Source organism: Pogoniulus pusillus, chromosome 1 (genome assembly GCF_015220805.1).
Source record: "Pogoniulus pusillus isolate bPogPus1 chromosome 1, bPogPus1.pri, whole genome shotgun sequence".
NCBI lineage: Eukaryota > Metazoa > Chordata > Aves > Piciformes > Lybiidae > Pogoniulus > Pogoniulus pusillus.
This window is the reverse complement of record NC_087264.1, coordinates 48,060,069-48,086,075: the sequence shown is the minus strand read 5'-3', so window position 1 is coordinate 48,086,075 and position 26,007 is coordinate 48,060,069. Positions and strand designations below refer to the sequence as shown.

At 43.1% G+C, this 26,007-nt stretch overlaps 1 long non-coding RNA gene across 1 annotated transcript; it reads right to left on the bottom strand.

Moving 5' to 3' along the window:
* On the bottom strand, window positions 1-22,780 carry LOC135179586 (uncharacterized). Its single transcript, XR_010304046.1, has 2 exons — window positions 22,733-22,780; window positions 1-288 (listed from the first exon to the last, which is right to left on the bottom strand). It is a non-coding gene; the product is annotated as an uncharacterized LOC135179586 (long non-coding RNA).
* Between the last annotated feature and the right edge of the window lie 3,227 nt (window positions 22,781-26,007).

The following is a 26,007-nucleotide window of genomic DNA, read 5'->3' as shown; positions in this document are numbered from 1 at the left end:
TTTCTCCATAAATACACAAGGGATGTTTTATGGTTAGATGTAAAATTCATTACACAGTTAAACATATTTAGACTCATTTTGGTGACCCTCAGAACTTGCCTTCAGAGACCTTTTTGTATCTGTATGCTTCTGTCTTCATGAAGAGATGCACTTTTTGCTCTAGGTTATAATGTTTTTTTTCTCCATTGTTACTCATTTATTGTTTGTTCTTGCTCTTATTGAGAGTGCACATCTATGCAGAGTTTATACAGTCTAAATAAACTGTCTCCCCACACAGAAAGGTCACAGCTGCAGAGAAAATTAAGAGAGATCCTAGATATAATATAAAGTGAGAGACTAAACAATAACAGAACAGGATGTGATAATACAAATCACCAAGGGGGGAATGCATAGCATTGCAAACCCAATAATAAATATAAAAAGAAAAAAGACTGAGCAGTATCTAAATGTATGTCAGGGTATATACATGGCAAGGACTGGGGAGAACAGAATAATTAAAGAATAATATTACAAAGTAGTATGTAAATAGGAGTGGCAGGATGCCAGGAAGAAGCAGAATATGTTACTGCACAGAAAAAGCTGCCCAGAGATAAGTCTACAAAGTATTCTTCTAAACAGAGTATTGGAATTAAGACATTTAAATGGACAATGAGCCAAATGTTTGGGCACACACTACTGGCAATGTCCTGCCATGGCTGTTAGTGGTTCTGGGTATGGGCAGGGACTTTCTGCTTCCCAGCAGTATGTGGCACATAATTTCCTTCTGCTGAAGCCTGCTTTCTTGGGATTTCCCTGTCAACATGAATTACTCATTGTGGTCCTTTTAGCTCAGGATGCTCCTTTTCTGAGCAAAGGATTTGTCATACAATGTGCATAAGACTTGAAAATGGATCTCTTGAGCATATTTAACTGGACTGAAAATAGCACTGTTGCAATAAAATCAATTCAGTTCAGCCTCCAGCAGCTGAGACCACTGAGCAGTTTGTGTTACACAGTTCCAGCTCTCCCTGATTTCTGCAATTAGATGATTGGTACTACCATTATTCTGGGTATAAGTATTGCCTATGGCTCTGTAAACTTCCTGAAAACAATCATTAGTGACTCCAAATATGGATCCTGCTGAGTTTTCTCAGGAAGTGCCTTCTGAACATGGAAATCTCTTCTCGTGTTACCTGTGTGGTCCCTCAGCTCTGACTGACTCCAAACATCACTTTGGGTTCTCATGCGATGCAAAAGTGCACAAAGGAAGAACTGTCAAAAATGGAGCTTTCAAGGGGTGGTGTTATTTTATTTACACAAAACTTTGTGAGTACCCCTCAAGGCACTCTCCTTTCATCTTCCCATCTCACAGCCAGCCTGCTGGGCACACAGGTATGTGGCTGTGGCCAGACTGAATATCCCTGCCCTGCTGCTTAAGAGTTGATCCTGGCCATGCAGCAGCTCTGCAGGAGGAAGCTCTACTGGCTTCTGTAGGGCAGGGTTACAGAAAAGAGTGGAGGGGAACCTATTCTCTGCCAAATTTGCTATTTGTTCCTTAGCAGCATTGCCAACCTGTTTCATACTTAATTCTTCTGTCAAATTCAAGCTTCGAAGTTTCAGAGTATTAGGAAGGACTTCAGGTCATTTTCCTAGTGAATTCAGGCTTTTGGCTTTTCAGACTTTAGAGTAGTTACTACTTCATAAATTAGAAGCACTTTCAAGTTGGTGTTATAGCAATTAAATGGGAACAGTTTCCTTAGAACCTAGACAAGAGCCCTTTCCCATCATTTTTGATTCCACTGTTACTCCATCTCTGCTCTGCTCTGAACTTGGCACTTCTTATGGAGATGAAATAATTTTCTTCTCTACAGTATGGGTGAAAAATTACATTGATTTGTCTCTTTGTTATATCATCTTGAAAAGGAGACAGTAATTGCCATTTTTCCTAGCCATCATTCCTCTGGAGCAACACCTGAATCCTTGGAAGTGAGCATCCCAGTAAGGGTGAAATCACTATGCCAGAGCTTGAGTAAATGTGAAACATATTATCTAACAGTGATTGACAAATGGACTCGGCTGGTTTAACCCCAACAATTATCTACACACTGATTTCCCATCAGTGAAGCAGGATGCTTCTCTAAAACCAAGAGAGCAGTGGTGTGTTCCCAGAAAGACAGGAATAAGCTGTCGTCACAGAGTATGAAAGCTTACCCAGCTTTTATCCTGGTCTATTCTTTAATGATGCCACACTTTCTCTACAGCAGATAATACATAAAATGTCATAAACACAGCACAAGACCTGTGAACTTTGTTCTGGAGGGCCTCACCCTTTCTATGTGGTTCCCAGGGGACTCCACATGCCCAAGTTAAGGAAATTATTTCCAAGAGGTGAAGAGAAAGCAAGCATTTTCATGTAATTCCAGAGGATTTCAGCAGGTGCCTGAAACCCATCTTGGCATTTATCCATTTGAGGATCCAGATTTTTTTCCTGTTTTGTAACTACAAATTTATATGAATCATGCCCAAGCAGAGGAGAAGCAGGCATGTTACTCTAAGTAATGATGATTCCTAGAGAAAACTCTTAATAAAAACATATCTGTCTTTTAGCTAGAAAGCACTGTAGCCTGTGTAGCCATGGTCTTGCTCACTTGTGCTAGGTCTCAAACTATTAATATGCCATCTTTAAAATATAAGAAAATTTAAAAGGACTCTCATATGACTCATTGCCTTGTAAGGAGACTGTCTCCCTTTTTATTGACTAACTGCAATCTGTATGTCCACAAGGTAATTGGAGCAGCTTTCACTTCATATCTGAGCTATTGGTTATATCACGGCAGGACAAATGGTGTCAAAATAAGTGGTACACAAATAATGCATTTGTACAGTGAATGGCAGCACTACCAATTACAGCTTGTGTGTGCTTCATTGAAAGCCTGCACTGCATTGAAAGCCTGCAAATTGCTCAGTTTCAGAAGCAACACAAACTAGAAGCAGGACTCTCTAGAGCAAGTGGTTTTACTACCCTAACCAGATGTGTTTTTCAGAGATGCTACTGCCAGTTAAAAACTGACTGGCTGTGTAATTACGGATATGATTATGAATATTAGATCAACAGGCTGACACTGATTATGCTGGCCAGATTTTAGTCTCTGGCAGAAATGAGATTAACAATTGAGAAGTCCTGTCATGGAAGCTAACCAGATTTCCTGCACAATGTAAGCACTCGTTATTTAGCTAGTTGAACAAAAAGGCCACGAGACATCCTGAAATAGCAGTTTCAAGAAAACTATCATTTGATCTATTTTTCTACCTCAGAGTGGGTTGGTGTCTGATGTTCCCATTAGTTTGTTCTATAGACTACTCACACAGTGACGCAGTGTGGAGCCAGGTTTGATGAGTGATCCAGACATGGCAGGGAAGGTAGCAAAGCTGGATCACTGCTGGATGCAATGTCTCATCTTAATCTGGAGTAGGATAGCTCACATGAGTACTGGACAAGCAGTGGGAGGCTGGTGCATGAGCTGTTCAGGGCAGGAGCCAGATTTGAACTGAACTATCAGAATTCACCAGTGTCCATGTCAAGCAAGCAAAGGTTTTGGCTGAAGATAATGCAGCCCCTCAGGAGGCAGTCAGCACCATTTCCTTGAGAGTCTGCTTATTCATAGCACTGGGGACCTTTTGCTCCTGCCAGTTAGTGGACTATGAATACTCTCCCCTTCAAAGAGGCTAAATTGAGCTTGCTCTGCTGTCTCCTGATGATTTTTCTGTGGAGGCTGCTGACAATCCAACCCCATTCCAGCAACTGCTGGCTGAAGTGCTTATGTATGACATTCACAGCACTGGCTGCACCAAATCCCAAAGCCACACTGTAAATGCCAAAATAAGAACCACAATCTTTTCCATGGTTTTTAGAAACACATTTTAATGATCCCTCTGTCTTCAGTTTATGATCTTACAGGGAGCATTAGAGCCTTGTGTTCAAGCTTTTCTTTGTGAACATGGGAGAGTACTTTCTTTTATAAAACAAAGCTGAGAAGCTCCTGGATTGCGGTAATGCAGGGACAGGGAGTTCTAAGGAAAGTGTTCAATATCCTCAATACACCAATAAATCACCAATACATCAATAAAATCATTGGTGCTGACAAGACCCATTATTATTGATGGCAGCTCCAGGAGTGGAGACTTCACGAGGCCACGATACAGCGGTATGAACTGATGAGATAGACACAGGGCAACAATATTTGATGTTATTAAAGGTGAGACAGGTGAGGAGACCTTTATAGAGGTGTGCTGCTTGACTGCTCACTGAAGAACAAAGTGATTTCAGCTGATTCCTGACTCCTATCACCAAAGAAGATATTTCCAGAAAGGAAAAGTGAGAACCTAGAAGAGTGAGATCATTGTTTCTTTTCATCATTAGCTTGTGGCAAGAACCCTGGAACATCACCATTTACATACACTCCAAAGAGAAAAATGAATATTGGGCAGACAAAGGTCTGACATGTCCTCAATTGAAACAAATGCAGCAGGAATAGGAAGTCTCTGATTGTGCTGTCAGACTCCTTGGAGGAGGAAAAAGTTGTTGGGACAACCTTCAACTTTTACTTGCGCTAATGTCCCGAGTTTTCAAACAGTTCTATTGCTCCCATGGTAAAAGGGAGGAAAACAATCCTGAGAGTTTTGGTTCCAGGGCAATATATCCTGGCAACACTACCTGTCCTCTGGAGCCACTCTAGCTAGGCTTCCAGAGACTTGAGGGTACTGGAGAACTCCTGTACTACACTCAGTGTTGGTAGCTGAAAAACAATGTCACGCCAAAATATGAGTGGCCAACCAAGTGGTCAGAAGGACCTAGAGAGCTTATTTCTTCCTTCTCCTTTCCATTCTCCATGCATCATGGCTGACATACTGACAAATTGGTGATGAGAATTTCTATAGGTGCCAAAGGCAGCCTGGATTATATCCCTACTTGTATAACATGGCAAGGGGAAGGATACACTTACAATGAGGCAAAGGAGTTCAGTTTTCATGACAGTATCACAGTATCATCAGGGCTGGAAGAGACCTCACAGATCATCAAGTCCAACCCTTTACCACAGAGCTCAAGGCTAGACCATGGCACCAAGTGCCACGTCCAATCCTGCCTTGAACAGCCCCAGGGACGGCGACTCCACCACCTCCCCGGGCAGCCTATCTTCCTCACTCCTATTGCCTCAGCTCATGTGGTGGCCAGGAGTCCCAGGTGCAAAATACCCTGTGGTAGAAGCATCAGATCCAGAGGAACGGGGCCTAGATAAGTCACTTCCCAAAAGGGCTGCTGAGAAATAGCCAGCCACTAAAAGCATCCAGACCCAGCATCCACCTGGAAGCCTGCACTGACTGCCCCCAGATGGAAAATCACTGAATGCCAGAACAGTTAAGGAATATGAAGGAATGGGAACATACACAGTATTATCAACACTGTGTCAGGGAACTCCCTATGCATGCTGCTCAATGATAGACAGACCTGCAGCTGAGCCATTTGCCACACCAAGGCAGTATCTTGTTGATTTGCTTGTCAATGGGTACACAGTTGACAAAAAAAAAAAAGAAGAAAATATTAAATTTTCCTCCCTTATGACTTGTTGCAGCTGCTTAACATAGCAACTTACTATGAGATCATGGAAAGTGGCAAATGAACATCTTTGTTGTATTTTAACACAAGTACCTGTTTGGAACATGTGAGCTGTTTGTTGCCTTTTTGGCCATCTCCATGCTATCTCTGGCACTGCACAGAAACTCTCAAGTGTTTTTTGTACACAGCTGATTGAAAATGAACCACCTCTGTCTGATAACGATTGAAACACTCAGAATCAGAACTTGGTTTTGTCATTAGGCTAATCTGGCTTGCTGAAAGTAAGTTTACAACAAGGCTGAATTTAAGTCTGCTTGCAATGAGCAGTGTACAGAGTTAAGAGCTCAAATCAGACTCCAGATCAAATATTAGAAGCTTTCTCTCTGAAAAAGTGGAAGTCTGTTACAAGTCTGTGAATTCTTTCAGTTATAGTTTAGGTGTAGGGGACCATAAACATTTCATGCTGTTAATGAACAGCTCTTGTTGTAATTAGCCATCATAGAAAAATCCTCCTGAAAGCATATTTAATTTCATTGTCTGAAGTCTGCTTTTAGCTATTTATTTCCTAACAAACTACTAAGTCTTACTTCCTCTTCAGGCTCAGGGGTGACCTCATTGCTGTCTACAACTACCTAAAGGGACATTGTAGCCAGGTGGGAGGTGGCCTCTTCTCCCAGGCAACCAGCAATAGAACAAGGGGACACAGTCTCAAGTTGTGCCAGGGGAAGCATAGGCTGGATGTTAGGAGGAAGTTCTTCCCAGAGAGAGTGATTGGCATTGGAATGGGCTGCCCAGGGAGGTGGTGGAGGCACTGTCCCTGGAGGTGTTCAAGAAAAGACTGGATGAGGCACTTGGTGCCATGGTCTGGTTGACTGGCTAGGGCTGGGTGCTAGGTTGGACTGGATGATCTTGGAGGTCTCTTCCAACCTGGTTGATTCTATGATTCATTACAAATCTCATGCTGTTTTATCCCTTATAAAGAGCTAGTCTGAATTTTCACATCCTTATTGCTATATACCTAACATATAAATTGCTTCAGGAATTCACTAGGGTCAGTCTGTTAAGCAAAGCTCATTAATTTACTTGCCTGGATTGCCTACACACTTCTGTGCAGCTGGGAGTGCAGGTGCATGCAAACACTGGTGACTCGTCTAACAAGTGGCACACTGCCCTGCTTTTGCTGCAACCAACCTGATGCTGCCTGGCAAGCACCAGCAGAGTGAGTACCTTCATTAGCAGCCTGTTCAGAGAAGAAAAGTATCAATTTAGTTTAAACTGGACTCATTTAGCATCAATATAGGTGTTTCTCCTGACTGCAGGATAGCAATGTTTGGGAGCTATGAAAGGATCTGCAGGACTGATGTCAGTCCACAAGCTGGCAGATATCATTTGACACTGTTTCCCACTGCTCATTCTCCCTCTAAGTGATACTGCTGGGCTGCTTTTTAATTTTTAAAAAGATCTTTCTGTCCTCCTTTTGCAAATTATAAGGACACAAGGTGTCTGTGGATTCTATTCCCTCATAATCTGTGTGGGAAGTCCTAAAGCAGAAAGATCCCTGGAGACTGAAAGGCTGCATGGAGATATTGTTACATGAAGTTCCCTGAATTTCTGCGTCTGACTGCTCCTAGAATCAAGACTAAACCTTTTACCTGACCTGATCTAACATCTTCCATGAGTGTTTTTTTTCTTAGCTTCTAATGCATTGTAATATAGAGGCTGGTTTGTATACAGGAAAATGTAGAAACAAGCACACACTGCTACCACAAAGACACTTGTGTCTATTCTCTGCTCTGTGAGGAATGAAAAGCTCACTCCTAACCGCAGAAAGCATAGGACCATGCAAAGAAGAAGTCTGTTTGTTCCATTAATGATTTTGGTTTAGGAAGTCTATAAAGGATCTGTGTTCAGGTAGCACCTCTTTAGTGAAGGGATGCCGAGGAATGACCAAACCCTACCTCCAGATTGCATGCTGGTTCAGAGGGTGCAGAAGCAAACTTGTGGGACACGAGACAAAGCAGCGTGTTACCAGAATGCATTTAATGGCTTAGTTTCTATCAAAAGCTTATGTTAACACAGGAGAAATGGGGAAAACGCCACCTCCCCATGCTGTGCATTGTTGTGAAGGAGCAGAGAACGAGCTAAAGTAATCTCATCCTTTCTCCAGCTGACCCTGGCAAGTGAAGCATGTGCTTCCCTTAACTCACCAGAGTCTGCTCAGAGCAGAGCTACATTCCTGTCTCCTTGACTGGTAGGCAGAGCACCCATCTGTCTTGAATCAGGCACGGCCTGGGCTCAGCTGCCTTCATTCTCAGGAATTTTAATTCTAGAGTCGAGGAAAAGGTTACCTTGTACATTACAACTAAAGCTACCAAGTGCATAACATTCCAAGAAGTTCATGAAACCCAGTCCCTATGATCCCAGACAGCCACACAACAGAGACTTAAGCCACTGTGTTCTCCAGAGTATCCCCTCTGTGCTATAGCTCTGGCTTGGAAATGTTTCCTCATATTCTATTTGTGCAGATTACTAAAAGTCCCAAAGACTGTAGCATGCCTTGTCAAAAAGACACGGGAGATATGGAGAGAGTTGCCACAGTCTTAAGTTCCTACAGCAGCAGTGCTTTATCAGTTTAGCTGGCCAATGTGATCTAGAAATTGCTGGCAGCCCACATACCCTTCAGTTTGGGTTCTAATTTGCAGATTCTTCCTTTTGCCAATGGGGACAAATAATTTCAGTGAATGTTTTCTCCTTGTAAATAGCATGGATTGCTTTTACTCTATTGCTATCTGTGTGCCTCTAGATAAAAGCTGTCAAACAGCATCTTAGACAAGCACTTCTGGTTGCAAATTCCAGATTGTTTATTTGTGTTTGATTTGGCTTCTCACACAGAGCTGCAGCCAGAAACCATTTCAAGAATTGAGAGAAGAGGTCTGTGGTGCTAATTAGAACCCTGCCAATTTATAATATTTTAGTTATCCTAAGTTATCCTAATCCTAAGTTATCCTATTGTGTGTCCTGGCACAAGTGGCCCCCTGTTATGCTCTGCTCTACATTTGCCCAAGAGCTCAAATGGAAACAACAGTAGTTATTTTGGGGGAACATAAAAAAAAGTATGACAATGTAAAATGTTCCTCATCTCTTTCTCGCACTTAACTATACATTATTCCTGTTGATTCACATGGAGTGCATGAAGCATGTCTAAGCCATGATAGAGTGAATCTGAAGTCTGTCAGGAAGGAACTGGCCTGTGGAATGACAAAATGATGGGCAGATCATCCCCACATTCCCCAGCACTGCACACAAACCACAGGGGCACCCATTACCTGGGCAGCTAGTGCTGTGCTAGAAGGCATGTGTGCAGAGGGCAGAGAGCCTGTCACAAGCAGAATTGTCTGTACCAGTGCCCACTCAGATGAAACTATAAGACAAGAGCAACAAGGACAGTACCGACACTTCCAATCTTTCAGTTGCTGCTTTGTTTTATACATTAGTCCCACAGAGAACCAGACAAGCTACCCAGGGAACATGTTTTTCCCACAGCTGAGGTCAGGGTGTCCAACTCCTCCTCTGCAGAGGCTGCTTTTATTTTTCTCATTAGGAAAGCACAACTGTAGTAATACAAGGTAATACATATTATGTTGATCCCTGACTTTACAGTAGCTGCTACTACTTTCTCAGCACTAGGTGCAAACTTGGAGCTAGAGATGCAGGTGGAAGGACATGGTCTAGCCTTGAGCTCTGTGGTAAAGGGTTGGACTTGATGATCTATGAGGTCTCTTCCAACCTTGGTGATACTGTGATACTGTGTGATACTGTGATTACTTCATTCCCATAGCAGCAAATACAAAATACATCCAAGCAAGTGTATGTGTCATTACTGCTCGTGATGCCAGCTGAGGAGACCATTTGGATTTGGAAGATCCTAGGAAGTACTGAACTGCCTCACAAAACTGGGACAGACATGCTTTGATCTTCCTGCACTCCAGTTGCCTAGCTGCTCTGCAACATCTGTAAATTCTCACAGCATGCTATGCTGTCAATTTGTATTGCTTTATTTTTACAGGAAGAAACAGCCTGAAGAATAGACCACTGATGCTCAAAAGACAATTCTGTGGTATAATTTGACCAGGTTTGTAGATCTTCTCAAACATCAGAGGAAATGTTCCACACTGTTGTGGAGCTCTGTAGCTGGGGTGCAGACAAGAATACCAAAAAGGTATCATCAGTTTGCAGCCTCCCCTCCATAGCACAAGTACACTGCAACTGGTAGCTAATGGTATCATCCATTGGCACAATGTGGGGAATGGAAGCTTTTAGAGAGAGGATTGCCCTGCTCAAAGGTAAAAGCACTCACTTAGGTAACTAAAAAGAGCATTCATGTCAATCTGATGCCATTATGTTTAATGGAGCCGAATGTGTGACTTCTGCTGAAATAAAATAGTCTTACAGCAGTGGGAGAAGTGACACACATTGTACTTCGTAGCTGCCTCATGGGGAGGAGAACAAGGCTAGAGATGCTGTGAGCCTAATCACAGAACTGTGGTTATTTGCACACTGCAGAAGTGAACATGGGACTGATACATACATAAATCCCCTGGGAGAGCTGAGCCAAGGCAGAGTGTCTGGCTCTCTGCTGGCATGGCCAAAGAGACACATGCATCTATGCTTTCTATTCTCTCATTTGTGGTTTCTCTTTGCTTCCAATGTCACACTGCTACTGAACCCCTATTCTAAAATTAACCTTCCCAGCAATACAGTTTCTCTCCTAAAATGTCTGTATTTAAAAAAAAAAAAAAAGGTGAATAAATTGTTGTCTGGACTTTCTGGCTGGAAAGGTAAGTATGAATTTTCCTTTTCCAGTCTGATATACAATCTAATTGAACTAATGCACAGTGGAAACCTGGAAGCAGAAACATTCCTCCTCCTTAACACATAATGAAGGTCTCACTCTCTAGCAATACACAAAGTCTGAGAGGCTAAACTCTAAATACAGTTGCTGTCCTATCTTGGATGGGACTGAAGTAATTAGTATTGTTATGTTCTCAAAGTGAGTTCATAAGCAGCTGCATCTTGGCTGAACACCTGGCTCACACTGTGGGTCATTTACATACTGCTCCAGCTGTTTGCTGCTGGTTTAGGGGCATACCTGATTGAGTTTGGGACAGAGCGGACCTGAGAACAACAGGACTGTCCACAGATCTTACTTTCACATGTGGCAGTATCTACAGCACTTTAAACACATGCTGCTAATGCTGGTTTGCCTTGGATGTCAAACTGGCATACTCCTTTTCTGCTAACGCCCAAAGCATAAATCATTCTGTGCTCATACAAGAAATGGCAAGGAAAGAGCAACTAAAAATAGCCTGTTATAAAGGTTACCCCAAATCCTAATGTTTATGTTCTGCAGATTGTGTATATGCTGCTACCCTCCTAGGCCAGTGTCAGATTTTTGGCCTTGCTTTTAGTGCCATGTACATGGGCAGCTCATGCAAAAAAAAAAAAAAACCAATAGCCTGGAATCATCTTCCAGAGCTGGGCACCTGGAATCAAACCACATGATTCAGACCATTTTTTGAGGAAAAAAATGAAGCTACCACCTGTCTTTCTACCATGGCTCACTGGAATCACTCTTTCCTTGGTGAACTTTTTCACTGCACCATTCAAGTACATTTGGGAACAATAGATATAATGTGGCTGCCAGTCAGCTTTCCCCCTTCTCTTCTGCTGTAATTATGGGTCTCCATTCAGTTCCTTATTACTCAAGGAATCTTTGGGTTCACATGACTATTTAATTAATCCCATTCTTTTCTGAATTACAAATCACATTTTCAATTTCACCATTTATCAAGGTGACAAACCACTTAATTACTTTTACTGTTTAGAATTCCCCTAAGGTCTGATTATTATAGGCCAGCTCTGCATCACTGTACTGCATTTATCATTTGATGCCTAAACATTTCAATAACCATCAAAAAAAAAAAAAAAAAAAAAAAAGCAAGCATTTTGTATTTAAATGACATTATTTTGGCTCCTGGTTCAGCAGAGCAGTTCACAGAATCACAGAAGGTTAGGGGCTGGAAAGAACCTCAGAAGACCATCCAATCCAGCCCCCCTGCCAGAGGAGGATCAAAGCCCCCATTTATTGTCTAGGAGGTCTCCTGCATTCAGCATGTCTTTTGGCAAATGAATCACAGGATCACAGGATCTTAGGGGTTGGAAGGGACCAAAAGAGATCATCAAATCCAACCCCCCTGCCACAGCAGGACAATACAATCTAACTCAGGTCACACAGGAACATATTCAGACAGGCCTTGAAAGTCTCCAGAGAAGGAGAATCCACGACCTCTCTGGGGAGCCTGTTCCAGTGCTCTGTGACCCTTACAGTAAAGAAGTTCTCCCTTGTGTTGAGGCAGAACCTCTTTTGCTGCAACTTACACCCATTACTCCTTGTCCTATCTCAGGGAGCAAGTGAGAATAGCCTTTGCCCCCCCATCCTGGCCAGCCTTCAGATATTTATAAACATTTATCAAATCTCCTCTAAGTCTTCTTTTCTCCAGACTAAAAAGGCCCAGGTCCCTCAGTCTCTCCTCATCAGCCATGCCCTCCAGTCCCCTAATCATCCTCGTAGCCCTTTGCTGGAATGACCTGAGGCTGCTCAGCTGTATGAAAACAACTTATCTGCCCCTTAGAGCACATGCCACACAGGACAGCTACGATGCACCTTCAGCAAAGTGGCTTTTCTTACAAGGATTACACAGATGCTCTTTGCAGGAGGTAAGGGACACTGGTAGAGTCAACAGCAGTATTTTTCTCTAATTAATGTTTCTGAGAGTCTTGGCTCCTGATCAGTATAGCAAGAACACATGCTTTAATCCTGCTGTGTATAATTGGACTGAAAGCCATGTGGAGCTGAAGGTATCCACCAGCTGGTACTAATGCCTCCCACTGCAACATCGCAGTGCTGAGTGATTGCTCTCTCTGTGCACTTCGGTGGGAGCTGCTGGAGAGCTGTAGTGCCTCACTTCTACTCTAAGGCTGACAGCATTAACACATTTTTTCCCCAGAAAAATATTTGTTTATTTCTTAGCTTCTGTTCAAAGGAAGAAGAGAGAGCCATTAAAAGCTGTTATCTTTATACCCTCCACAGCACCATTCCATCCAAGTGAGGTGTGCCATGGCAACTGATGATGATCTCAGGGTACAGGAGATCTGCTGAGGATACAGGAGATCTGCTGAGGACTGGTAAAGTCTGTGAAAACTCACCTGGGCCCAAAGGTACCAAATAACATTCAAAACCTACATGTGACTAGCAACTTGTCAAAGAGTCAAAGGATGCCACCAAATTAACTCACTGGGCAATAATTGGAACTTATTCAGTACCTCATAGTTAGCAGACTAAAATGCTTAAAATTGACAAATTCCTTATCTTCAGCAAGGCCATGTTACTGCAAAGCAAGATACCATGGGAGTTTACAACATGGAAGCACTGGAGAACTGATTCCTCCCCTATCCCCAGTGTAGGCTGGACAGCTTGGGTGGAAAGCCATGCAGCTGAATGGCTGCGTTCTAGCATACCGTGGTAATCTGCTTGCTCTGCACTGGCTAAGCTGTGAAGGAGTAATTGTGATGCTCATGTCATAGAAGCAAACCTGGGAACAGATTACTAGATTTCCTACCAACTCCTCAACTCCCTCCTCTGGATCAAAGAGGACAAACATAAAAAAAGTTTTCTTCTGAGAAGATAAGAAAAATGGATTTTGCTTTGCATGTGATTGGGTGGTGGTTTTTGTTCGTGTGGTTTGGTTTTGGATTTTTCATTTGTTTGTTTGGGGTATTTTTGGGTTTGTTTATTTGTTTTTCTGTCAGTAATCTAACTTCTGTTTCCCTAAGGAACCCCTCACTCAAACTTGCCAAGAAGTATTATGTCAGGTTATGAAACTATGAAATCAGCTTGTATTTGATAAGACGCCTCCAGTTTTTCAGACCACAGGTAAATGTTCTACAGAAAGAAATAACACTTTTACTTCCCTGGGAAAAAAAAAAAATCATATGATAGCTGCAAATTTAGGGGGAAAAAAAAGCCTTGTCATTTGGACTTTGCTGTGAGATCTTTGCAGGAGTCACAGCTTCATTGGTCAGACTTAGCTCCCTTCATTTGATGAATAAAAATATCCCCTTCATAAAGAGCTGAGCCCTGGCACAGCATCTCTGCCAAAGTGGTGAGATGTATTTGGGAATAACTAGTTGAGAGCAAGTTGCTCCGACTTCTGTTTGGTTTCAGTCAACAGGTTAGTGTGCTGCTCCTGCAGTTCACCATAGCCCCTTCTGGAGGGCTTGGAGTTTTGTCCAGGGAGTTTCAAACCTAACAACATTAAAGTAACAGCTGCTATGAAAAGAGTTTGTGCCTCTCGTGCTGCAATGATTAAGGACATTGATTCCTGAGTGAAATGCACTCTGCTGTTGAATCAAGTAGTCTGTATTACAAGAGTTTCTCCCAGAAGAGACAGCATTTGCTACTCTCTTCAGCTTCTGCATTTATTAGTCTTAATCTCAGTGTCTTCAAATTGTCAAGCAGGAGTCAAGCACAAGGATGGAGTGCAAGTTAATGTTCTGTCTCAACAATTATACTCATTGGTGAAGACAATCTGTAATTCTTTTCAGGTCTGCAGGGGTAAATCAAAAGCACTTAGTGCACAACTGCAGTGCATAAATGCTGCTTATGACCAGTGCTTTTCTACTGAAGGTCTCAATGCATCCTACAGAAAGAACCCAATGCAATCCATTCTTCAACTGGGGAAACCAAATTGCAGAGAGATTAAGTTACCTTTGCAAATTCCTGCTCTGAACCAACATCACCCAAGTAAGCTTCAGGCTTCATAATTCTGTATATGATGCATCATAGTGAATGAAGTAATAATCACATATAGAGAAGCAGCAGACCTGTGCTTTAAGCCACAGATTTCACATCTCACTTTGGAAGCCAGCCTACCCATTTTCCAGGCCTTGGGGGCATTCATATGCTTGTGTGAGCAGACATACTGGAAGTTCCCAACTAAAGGCCACTAAATACAAAATACAGTGCAGCTTGAGTGCCGCTGTCCAATTTTTCCAAGATTCAAGGCAACATGAGAGTGGAACAGGTGGTCTGAGCCCTAATTGGAGTCTCCACACCTGAAAATTACTATATAAAGCACCTATGTGACTTGCAATTCATCTGGATTGAAAGTGAGCTAGGAGCAGGGTGTGATTTTGCACCCTCCCTGCTGCACCCTCCTTCACCAAGGTTTTGGCTCCCACAGGACCTTCTGGTGAGGGCCAGCTGAGATTTCTATTTCTCTCCTGAACAGACCTTTCTTTTCCTCAGTGCTTGGAGTGTGGGCGAATGCCCTCCTTTTTTCCAGCCACATGCTGTTCCTGTCTGAGTGGTCTTGTCAAGCTGAGTCAGTTTCCACTTCAACAAACTATGGCTTGAGGGTCTTTAGAGCTGGATCTATTGTCTCATAATGCAGAATTAAGCATGAAGCACATTACTGATCTGGTAAGAATTCATTTGCGTAGCTGTAGTTCCTTTAAAATACTTGTATTGTCAAGCTTGCCAACCTTGTATTTTCATCTCCACAAAGTCATGAAGCTGCCATAAACTCCTTATTCTATGATCTGGCTAATTTAATAAAAAATGCAGTTGCACATATTTGTAGCCACTCCAAAGCTGAAGTATTTTTGTGTGATACATGTATCTGCTGTTAAGAATCACAAAGCACCACAATTCACAAGAATACTCTCTGAAGTCTCATGCAGCTGCTCAGTAAAGAAGGCTGTTCAACAGCTAACCTGTTAAGCTAGGAGAGTTTACCTTCTGTTTTCTGAACTCATAACCACAAAAAATGTAACACACTGTTGCACCCTCTACTGAGGACAAGCTCAAGTAACCTGCAAGATAGACCCACAAAAAAACCCACATAGCCAAAACATGCACACTGATTTATTCATTGTAGGGTGGAAAGATAAAAACTCATTTGCTTTTATACCTCAAGCACAACGAGCCTCATTAGAAGTCTATTCACAGCTCACAGCAAGCTATAGACAGAAAAAGAGCCAGTGTACTTCAAGGGAGGTGTAAAGGCCATTGTCAGTCAGCAAAGCTATAATTAATCATGATTATAATTTCTGGTGACTAATTTGGAATCAAAATATTATATTATTCTTGATTTTCAAACAAACTGTTTAAATTTCTAAAGGGAAATACTAACTGTGATCTTCAGATAATTGAAATGCTGTGATATATTTGGGAGTTATCATTTCTGTGTTTGTTTGAATTAATTTACTGCATATGGCTCACTCTTGAACAGATGGCAGGAATTTTTGCTTCTAAATGTTACTCTGATGGTGGAAGGTCAAGCATCCCTCAGTTGCAGCAAACCATTGCAAAGAGTAACAGTGACTGGAAAGTGAGTATGATTGTTTTCCTTTCTTAAGCAAGTAAGAAGTTATCATGGTCTGGTGTGCGTGCAGCCACCTGCTGCCACTGGCCGTGCACTTCTCTGCCTCTCCCCATAGTACATGTGGAAAATGGAGGTACAGAGAGAGTTAATGGGGTAAATAAGTTTTGGCTACCCAAGTAAGACATCAAATCCAAAATTATTGACTTGATTAGAAATATGTTGTTGGGCAACACTTGTTTCTGCAATTGGAGATTAGCTCTGTCAGTCTTAGTTGTGAATACACCCAAATACAGACCCTGAGAAGAGGATTCTAAGGTTCATAAAATGGGACCCAACAGGAGACTGATTTGTGTATTTGTTAGGAAGAAATGGAACATTTCCATGTAGATAACATCCTGTATTATTAGTATTGTAGGGAGCAACTGCCCAGACAGGCCTAGTGGTTTAGATCAATGCAACAGCCATTATATCACTGGGTACATTCTGCAATTATACTAGATTTAAACAGTGGCTGGAGTCTTATTCTTACCTCTCCCCCTTTCCCCTCATTATCTTGATCAAAGCTACCTTTGTTAATGAGCTCTCTCAAAGTCTGCCTTCTCCCACCTTACATGCTGCCAGCCAGCCTTGTTGCATTTCTCACAAGCCCATGTACACTTGCTTTTTGCATCAAGTTTTCTGCTCGAACAGAACACATCTGCTGCATCTTGGTCTCTTGTCTAAACCCACATGAGTAACTGCTGCTCTCACACCATTCACTACTGCTGTACCTTCCAACACACACAATTCAGCTCCTGCTTATATCTCAACATAAAGACAACAGCAGAAGAGGCCACTGTTGCTGCTGATGCTGTCACTCTTTCAGCCCATATGGCAGTGAGGAAACATAGTAAGAGGCAATGCAAACCCAGCTTTTGCTATGTCCCACCAAAGAAGCTGTGCCTTACAGAGTGTTGCCAGAGCAGCTGAAGGGCTGCTGCAGGTGAGTGCCTAAGCAGGAAGCAGAGGTGCATGTATGGCCTTCTAGGGACCTGCAGCTGTTAAAGGTACTGGTCAGAACATTCCAGTGAAGAGAATGAGGTCACTGCTGTTACCAGTGTAGGGCAATTTGGTGTATTTGAGAACAAGACTTCCCCTTGTTAAAATTTTTATTAGAACAAATTGCCTGCACAAAACAAGGGGGTTTGGAGGCTTACTCAGAAGGCAAAGACTTACTTTTTGCCAAGCACATGCATTGCCCAACTAGTTTCCCACAATCCAGTCTGTGTTATTTCAGAATGTGATATATCCCATATCCAACAAAGTCATTCCTGTTTCTGTGTCATACTTCAATTGCCCCAGTTTGCAGGATGTTAAATTTGATTAGAGCCATTATGTTTCACTTTTATTGAGAATCTTACTTAGCTGCCTTAGTTGCTTGTATGGCAGGGTGCCCATTGCCAAGGCATCTGAGCACCTCATCACCATTTTAAAAATCAGCAGATTGACAAGCCCCAATCCTGAGAGTCTGCTAGATTTTATAGGCAGTGATTCATCTCTCAGTTGACAACTTCCAGCTGCTGAAACATAGGGGATTGGTCCTCTGTATTGACAGCACAAATAGCTCAGTCAGTATGAGCCATTTCATGCATTCTGATGATATAATAATGCCTGAACTAGCTGATCCCTGGTGCAACAGAGCCTACCTGTGCCTACTAGTAGCATCAGGAAGGCTGTGTACTTTCTCTAGTGCTGCCGGTTGCTCTTGATGTCAGTGAGAACCGAGCAGAGGCAGACATATCTGTGTCATTTTCTTCACCCATGGTATCAACATTGTGAATTCAGGGACGTATCTTGTAATAAAGCTGTATAGCTGGGAGCTGCAAGGAGGGTGCATCTTGCAGCCTCAGAGACCTTGAAGCCACAAGTAGGTTGTGGAAGATCCTGGGGTTGATTTCTTATTATTCTGATGACAGTCAGTGCTGTTGAGAGGCAGAATCATTTCACTAGGCTGTAAAGTGCATGAACAGCAGGCAAGATTTATGACACATTGTCTGTCAGCAATGTCAATTTGGTAGTTACAAACATTGTCAGATACAATGAGTAACTGAGATTTTCCAAAACTCAGGGTGTTTTTTTACAGTTATCCTTAGAAAGCCTCAGAAGCATTAAAAGCAACAGAAAAGTTAAATTAGGAGCTTCAGAGTGGATTCTAAAAGCATAGTTGATGGCTAGTTTTAGACAACTATATGAACAATTTAGACTCTCCAAATTAATGTACTGCTGCTACCCAGCCCCTCAGGACATCTAAACTAGATGCATTAAACACAGAGCCTATGGGCCTGTGGACAACAACTAAGGTAGTGGCATCTGGCCTCTTCAAGTCTATGAATTGGTGATACAGTGAGTCACTCTCCTAACCAAACCACATGCAGAACCTTTGCCCAACAGGCTAAGCATTATGATGTCAAAACATAATATATTTGGAAAAAGGTAGTTTCATCCTATTTAAGCAATGCTTAGGGCAGTGTCCATGAGGTTTTTTCTGTATCCTCTGAGAGTTCATTTAACACCAGCTGTAAAGCATACAGGAACACTGGCACCAAAACTGCCAAATACTGAGGCACTGCCTGGTATTTCTGCTGATTACTGCTCTCCTCACCAGCTGCTACAGAGGCTATGCCTAAGTGTCATAGAATCATAGAATCAACCAGGTTGGAAGAGACCTCCAAGATCATCCAGTCCAACCTAGCACCCAGCCCTAGCCAGTCAACCAGACCATGGCACTAAGTGCCTCATCCAGTCTTTTCTTGAACACCTCCAGGGACGGTGCCTCCACCACCTCCCTGGGCAGCCCATTCCAATGCCAATCACTCTCTCTGGGAAGAACTTCCTCCTAACATCCAGCCTATCCTTTCCCCGGCACAACTTGAGACTGTGTCCCCTTGTTCTATTGCTGGTTGCCTGGGAGAAGAGGCCACCCCCCACCTGGCTACAATGTCCCTTCAGGTAGTTGTAGACACCTCCATATGGGGCTGCTTCTGTGCAGCTTTTTGACCCCACCAAATCTAATATCTAAGGCAAGGCTGACAAACGTATGCAAGTTATGTGTGTGCTGAGAGGAGCTGCAAAGAGCTATTTGCATCTGTGCCTACCAAATAACTTTGAGAATCTAGGCATGAGGCTGTCCTCTGCTCACAGAGCAACACACACACCATTACATCCTCTAAAGTTAGTGTCACAGAGGACAAAAAAAAAAAAATACTCAACAGGATGAATGAATAGCACAATCTGTGTCCTAAGAGTCACATAAATTTTACAGCACAAGTGACTACCGACAGACGCAATAAATACTTGCATAAATAATTGACAGGATTTGTCTCCCAGATGCATGCTTAGTACCAAAAGACTTGCTTAGCACCAACTCTGACTTCTTCCCCCTGCACCTTGTTTTAAAAAAAAATCATTATTATATTTAAAATATGTAGGAAGAAAAGGCGTGAAAACTTTTTACATTACTATTTAAAACATAACTAGTGCTACATTTGTGCAGGATGATGAAATAGAGCAGAAAGCAACCCTGAAGTTGGGAGGTCATTCTGCCTCTGCACTGGTTAGACCACACCTTGAGTACTGTGTTCAGTTCTGGGCCCCCCAGTTTAGGAAAGACATTGAGATGCTTGAGCGTGTCCAGAGAAGGGCAACAAGGCTGGGGAGAGGCCTTGAGCACAGCCCTACGAGGAGAGGCTGAGGGAGCTGGGATTGGTTAGCCTGGAGAAGAGGAGGCTCAGGGGAGACCTTATTGCTGTCTACAACTACCTGAGGGGAGGTTGTGGCCAGGAGGAGGTTGCTCTCTTCTCTCAGGTGGCCAGCACCAGAACAAGAGGACACAGCCTCAAGCTACACCAGGGGAAATTTAGGCTTGAGGTGAAGAGAAAGTTCTTCACTGAGAGAGTCATTGGACACTGGCATGGGCTGCCCGGGGAGGTGGTGGAGTCGCCGTCCCTGGAGCTGTTCACAGCAGGATTGGACATGGCACTTGGTGCCATGGTCTGGCCTTGAGCTCTGTGGTAAAGGGTTGGACTTGATGATCCATGAGGTCTCTTCCAACCTTGGTGATACTGTGTGATAAATTAATTTCTTAACACCTTCAGTTAGGGAGGGAGTTGTTTTTTTCTATACTGCAAACTTTTGTGGTGTTTTATTCAAAGTCCAATTAAATCACAGCTATATCCAGGAACACAGCCACCATAAAAGCCTGAGTATTGCTAGCAAATGGTGAAAATGCAATTTCTGTCCCCTCCCCAGGAAAGGCTGATAGAATTGGGCTACAAGAGGAGAGTGTGCTCCTTCTTAAATTTTGCTCTTTCACTAGGTATCACTGGGGTAACAGTAAAAATGGCGTGGGGTTTGTTTGCTCAGTTGGTCGTGGGTTTTGTTAAAGTCCTAGGTCAAGGATGTTGCACTTACCCAAGGGGGAAAAATTCTAAGATAACTATCCAACAAACAACTAAAGTGACTTTCTACAATTCTTGTAGACAAATTGGCTACTCATGGCTTGGATGATTACGGCCCAGAGAGTGGTGGTCAGTGGGGTTAAATCCAGCCAGCAGCCAGTCACTAATGGTGTTCCTCAGGGATCTGTGTTGGAACAACTTTTTAACATCTTTATTGATGACCTTGATTCAGGCATAGAGAGTGTCACCAGTAAGTTTGCAGATGACACCAAGTTAGGTGGCAGCATTGATTTGAATGAGGGTAGAGAGGCTCTTCAGAGGGACTTGGATAGGCCAGAACAATGGGCCAACATTAATGGGATGAGTTTCAACAAGGCCAAATGCCAGGTCTTGCACTTGGGTCACAACAACTCCAGGCAATGCTACAGGCATGGGACAGTGTGGCTGGAGAGCTGCCTGGCAGAAAGGGATCTGGGGGTTGTAATAGCCAGGCAGCTGAATATGAGCCAGCCGTGTACCCAGGTACCAAGAAGGCCAATGGCATCCTAGCTTGTATTAAAAATGCTGTGGCCAGCAGGAGCAGGGAGGTGATTGCCCCCTTGTACTCACTTTTGGTGAGGCCACACCTCAAGTGCTTTGTTCAGTTTTGGGCACCACAATGCAAGAGAGATGTGGAGGTGCTGGGGCGGGTCCAGAGCAGGGCAACAAAGCTGGGGAAGGGCCTGGAGAATAAATCTTATGAAGAGCAACTGAGTGAGCTGGGACTGTTTAGTTTGAAAAAGAGAAGGCTGAGGGGAGACCTCATTGCTATCTGAAGGGACACTGTGGAGAGGCTGGTGCTGGTTTCTTCTCACAAGTAGCTGGAGACAGAACAAGGAGGAATGGCCTCAAGTCGAGACTGGGTAGGTTTAGATTAGATAATAGGAAAAAAGTTTTTCAATGAGAAAGTGGTCAGACACTGGAATGAGCTGCCCAGGGAGGTGGTTGAGTCACCAACCCTGGATGTTTAGATGTGGTGCTTGGGGATATGGTTTAATGTGAATCTTGTAGAGTAGGATTATAGGTTGGACTTGGTGATCCTGAAAGGCATTTCCAACCTGGACATTGCTGTGATTCTGTGATCTTTAAATTAGATGAGCTTATCTAACAGTACTCCAGAACAGTTCTGGTGTCAGTCTATACTGCACAAAGAGCTATGCACGTATCATTAAGTGTGCAGAACACTTCACAGTGGTACACAGCTTGCCCTACATTGGAGAGCTGGTGTAAAAGTAAGGACTAGAAGTTCAGAGTAACAGCCTGTAACACTAAAGATGCTCATTACTTCTCACTCATCGTTTTGCCTAAACTATGACATACTGCAAACATGGGATTAAATTTTAATCAACAAGTGCCAAAATATCCCCCTTCTTGCATGTTAAAACTGGAAAACTGAAATGGTGAGCAATGACTACAGAATTGCTGAGGATAGGGGGAACAATATGATGGCATGTCTTTCCCAGAGTCAGTCACACAAACTTTAATTCTCCTTGTTTGACTTAACATTAATCATCTACCCATTTCATTACCCATAGAACTATGTGTACAGTGAGAGCAGTAATACAAGGAGGCCTTATAGCACAGGACAAATATTTCATTATTGAACTACAGATAGTTTTTTACCACAACCTTTTTAGAACAAGAGCCAAATTTTGCATGAAACCAAATACTGATGGCAAAATGACTGAAGCAGACCAACATCTCTTCCCTGATTCGGGAAGAGAGCAGCTTCTCCGCTGAGCCCAGCCCCCAGCACAACGGAGAAAGAATTACAGAAACCAGACCAAACCACCAACCAAACAAAAAACTCACACCCAGCCAACTCCTGTCAGTTCCTTGAAGGAAGTGAGGCATGGTGAAAACTCAGTCAAAGGTGACTTGTAAAACTCTGGGCACCCAAACAGAGCCCACCCGTAGGCATGCAGGCGTCCAGGCAACTGGCTACGATGAGCGTTGGAGCCTGGCACTCGAAGTTGAAGGTGGCAGAGACAATGCCTGCATTAGGTGTGAGCAGATCAGTGGTCTGCTTAACTTAGTGGCTGAACTGAAGGACGAAGTGGAAAGGCTACAGGCTACAAGGGAATGTGAAAGGGAGTTGGATTTATGGCACCAGACTCTGCAGACTCCCTTAGCAGAGGGAGGTGACCCAAGAAACAAGGCAGAATGGACACAGGTACCAGTCAGAAGAGGCAAGGGAAAACCCCTCCAGCTCCCCTTACCTCCTCAGTTGCCCTTCCACAACAGATACAGGACACTAGAGGTTGAGGTGGTTTTGGAGACAGAAGAATCACCATCTGGGGGGTTGACTAAATCAGTTGCTCCTCACATCAGAACTTGTACCCAAAAGAAAAAGAGGAAGGTAATTGTTATTGGTGATTCCCTTCTGAAAGGAACAGAGGGCCTCATATACCAGCCAGACCCATCCCATAGGGAAGTCTGCAGCCTTCCTGGGGCCTGGGTCAGGGATGTTACCAGAAGGCTGCTTACTGTAGTGCAGCCCTCTGATTACTACCCCTTGTTGGTTATACAGGCAGGAAATGATGAGGCGAGGGAGAAGGGGTGCAGGAGTGGCCATATATTAGGGATGCTCTGGATGTTATGGAAGTAGAGATTAAGGATGATCAGGCTGAGTCCTTGTGGGTAGGAATTAGGGGGAAGGGCAACAAGGCTGACATCCTGGTTGGAGTCTGTTATAGACCACCCAACCAGGAAGAAGAGGTTGATTTGTCATTCTGTTCACAGCCATAGAAGAGGATGCTTCATTCCCTTCACAGATGCTGTGGTGGCAGCTACCACCAAGGAATCAAAATGAGAATGTGTATAAATATCAAGATCAAGTTCCAGCTTTCCTTAGCCACTTAAAAAATTACAGAAATGGATATATTGCTGCTTCCCCTTACACTTGTGTCTAATGGTTTCATGCCTACCATAATATTAATGTTATGCACACTAGCACCTCTAAATGAGCTGGGATGGGCCAGAATATGCAGGAATGCTTTTTTTTCAAATGCAATAAAACTGTCCTCTGGATGAAGTGTGTGCATCTCTTATACTATGAGAAATTAGAAAGCAATAACTAAAATCCAGAGAACAGTCAGACACCTTAAAATGAAGTGATTAATAATTGAGTCAGAGTTCATAAAACTTAGCTAGTTTTTCATATGAAGAATGCTTTATCAGAAGGGAACCAAATGTCTTTATTCTTTTTACTACTGCTGCTATCTCTTTATTGAAGTAGCATGATATGTTATCTTACCTTATGAGAAAAATGATTGTTTTGCAACCAGCTTTGCAAAATACATAGCCAAAAGGGACACAGGTGTGTTTACAGGTGTAACAGAAAATAATGTATAGGAAATGAAAAATGTGTTTTCCTTGTAAATTTGGAGAGATGGGGAAACAGGCAAATCAGTAAGAGTTTTCTGGGCCAGTTAGCACATCTCTTTACCTTGATTTCAGTAAAGCATTTGACACCATGTCTCATAGCATCCTCGTAGCTAAACTGTGGTCTGGGTGATGGAGTAGTGAGGTGGATTGGGCACTGGTTAAAGGAAAGAAGTCAGAGTGTTGTGGTCAATGGGACAGAATCTAGCTAGAGGTCTGTAACTAGTGGATTTCCCCAAAGGTCAGTACTAGGACCAGTATTATTCAATGTATTCATGGGTGAGGGCATGGAGTGCACTGTTGACAAGTTTGCTGACAGCACTAAGCTGGGTGGAGTGGCTGACACATGGGAGAGTTGTGCTGCCTTCAGAGAGACTTATACAGGCTAGAGAGTTGGTCAGGGAGATGTTTAAAGAAGTTCAATAGCGGCAAGTGTAGAGTTGTGCACCTGGGAAAGAACAATCCCATGTATCAGTATAGGCTGGGGACTGACCTGCTGGAGAGCAGTGAAGGGAAGAGGACTTGGGAGTCCTGGGGGATGGAAGGATGGCCATGAGCCAGCAGTGTGCTCTTGTGGCAAGAAAGGCCAATGCCACTCTGGGGTGTATTAGAAGGGGTGTAGTTAGTAGTTTGAAGGAGGTTCTCCTTCCCTTCTACTCTGTCCTGGTGAGGCCGCATCTGGAGTACTGGGTCCAGTTCTGAGCCCCCCACCCAGCTCAAGAAGGACAGGAAGCTGCTTGAAAGAGTCCAGCACAGAGCCACAAAAATGACTAAGGAAGTTGAAGGACTTCCTTAGGAGGAGAGACTGAGGCTTTGTAGCTTAGAGAGGAGAAGACTAAGGGCTGACCTTGTTCATGTTTGTAATTATGTAAGGGGTGAATGCCAGGAGGATGGAGCCAGCCTCTTCTTGGTGATGTCCAGTGACAGGACAAGGGGCAATGAATGGGTGGAAGTTCAGGCATGGGAGGTCTCACGTGAACCTGAGGAAGATTTTTTTCACTGTGAGGGTGACAAAGCACTGGAACCAGCTGCCCAGGGAGGTTGTGGAGTCTCCCTCTCTGGAAATAGTTAAGAACCACCTGGATGCCTTCCAGTGTGATCTCTAAGTAATTCTGTTCTGGCAGGGGGACTGGACCAGATGATCTTTCAAGATTCCTTTCCAGCCCCTGACATTCTATGATTCTATGAAACAGACCCGAATACAGCACTCATCTGATCCAGTATGATATTCTCATATCCCCAGAAAGACAAATGAAATTTTCTAGTGGTGTATTCTGGCATTTTTGGGTGGAGGGGCATGGGAATAAGACAAGGAGTTGGAGGATTTATGAAATTTTTGCCTCAGGATCCTCCCTACTGCCTCTTAACTTCAAATACATTACATTTATAATGAAAATAGTTTAACAGGACTTCAAGGGGGTTAAAAAAAAAAAAAGAAGAAGAAAATTATCACCAAACCCAAAGTATTTATATCTTTAAAATCATTGGAATATAGGTAGAGCAAAAGAAAAGAAAAATATAGCATTGTGATAACATTTCCCCTATGATCCTTGCAGACATGACTTTTAATGTTTTAGAAGGGTTTTCCTCTTCCCTCTCCACAATTAAACACCCAGAATCTTGTCTAGCATCCCTTCCCATGTGCAGTATGTCTGCTAGAACTGCTCAGGCCTATTTTGGCCTGTTTAAGCCTACCATGACAACATTTAGGTGGGTTTTGAAGGTCTCTAGAGAATGAGACTTCACAACCTCTCTGGGCAGCATGTTCCAATATGGTTAAATTTAATTCTCCTCCCTGAGAGTAAAGTGGACTGGAAGCCAATGATTTCAGAAGAGATTCATCAGGATAATCACTACTGTCAACAAAAGACAAATGTCTTAAATATACTAGGGAATGACCTGCACTGCAATGCTTCATTAAAGCAAGTGCTACTAAGGTGTCTTAACCAACTTGCCCAGAAACAGATTATCTACAAATTACTTTGCAGCTTTGTGACATGCTCAGAATAGTAGAGCTGTTAGAGATCAAAGCTATTTCACAAAACACGTGCTTTAGAAATAACTGTGCAACTACAATAAGTATCTGAAGTAGGATAAGCAGATTTTTGTC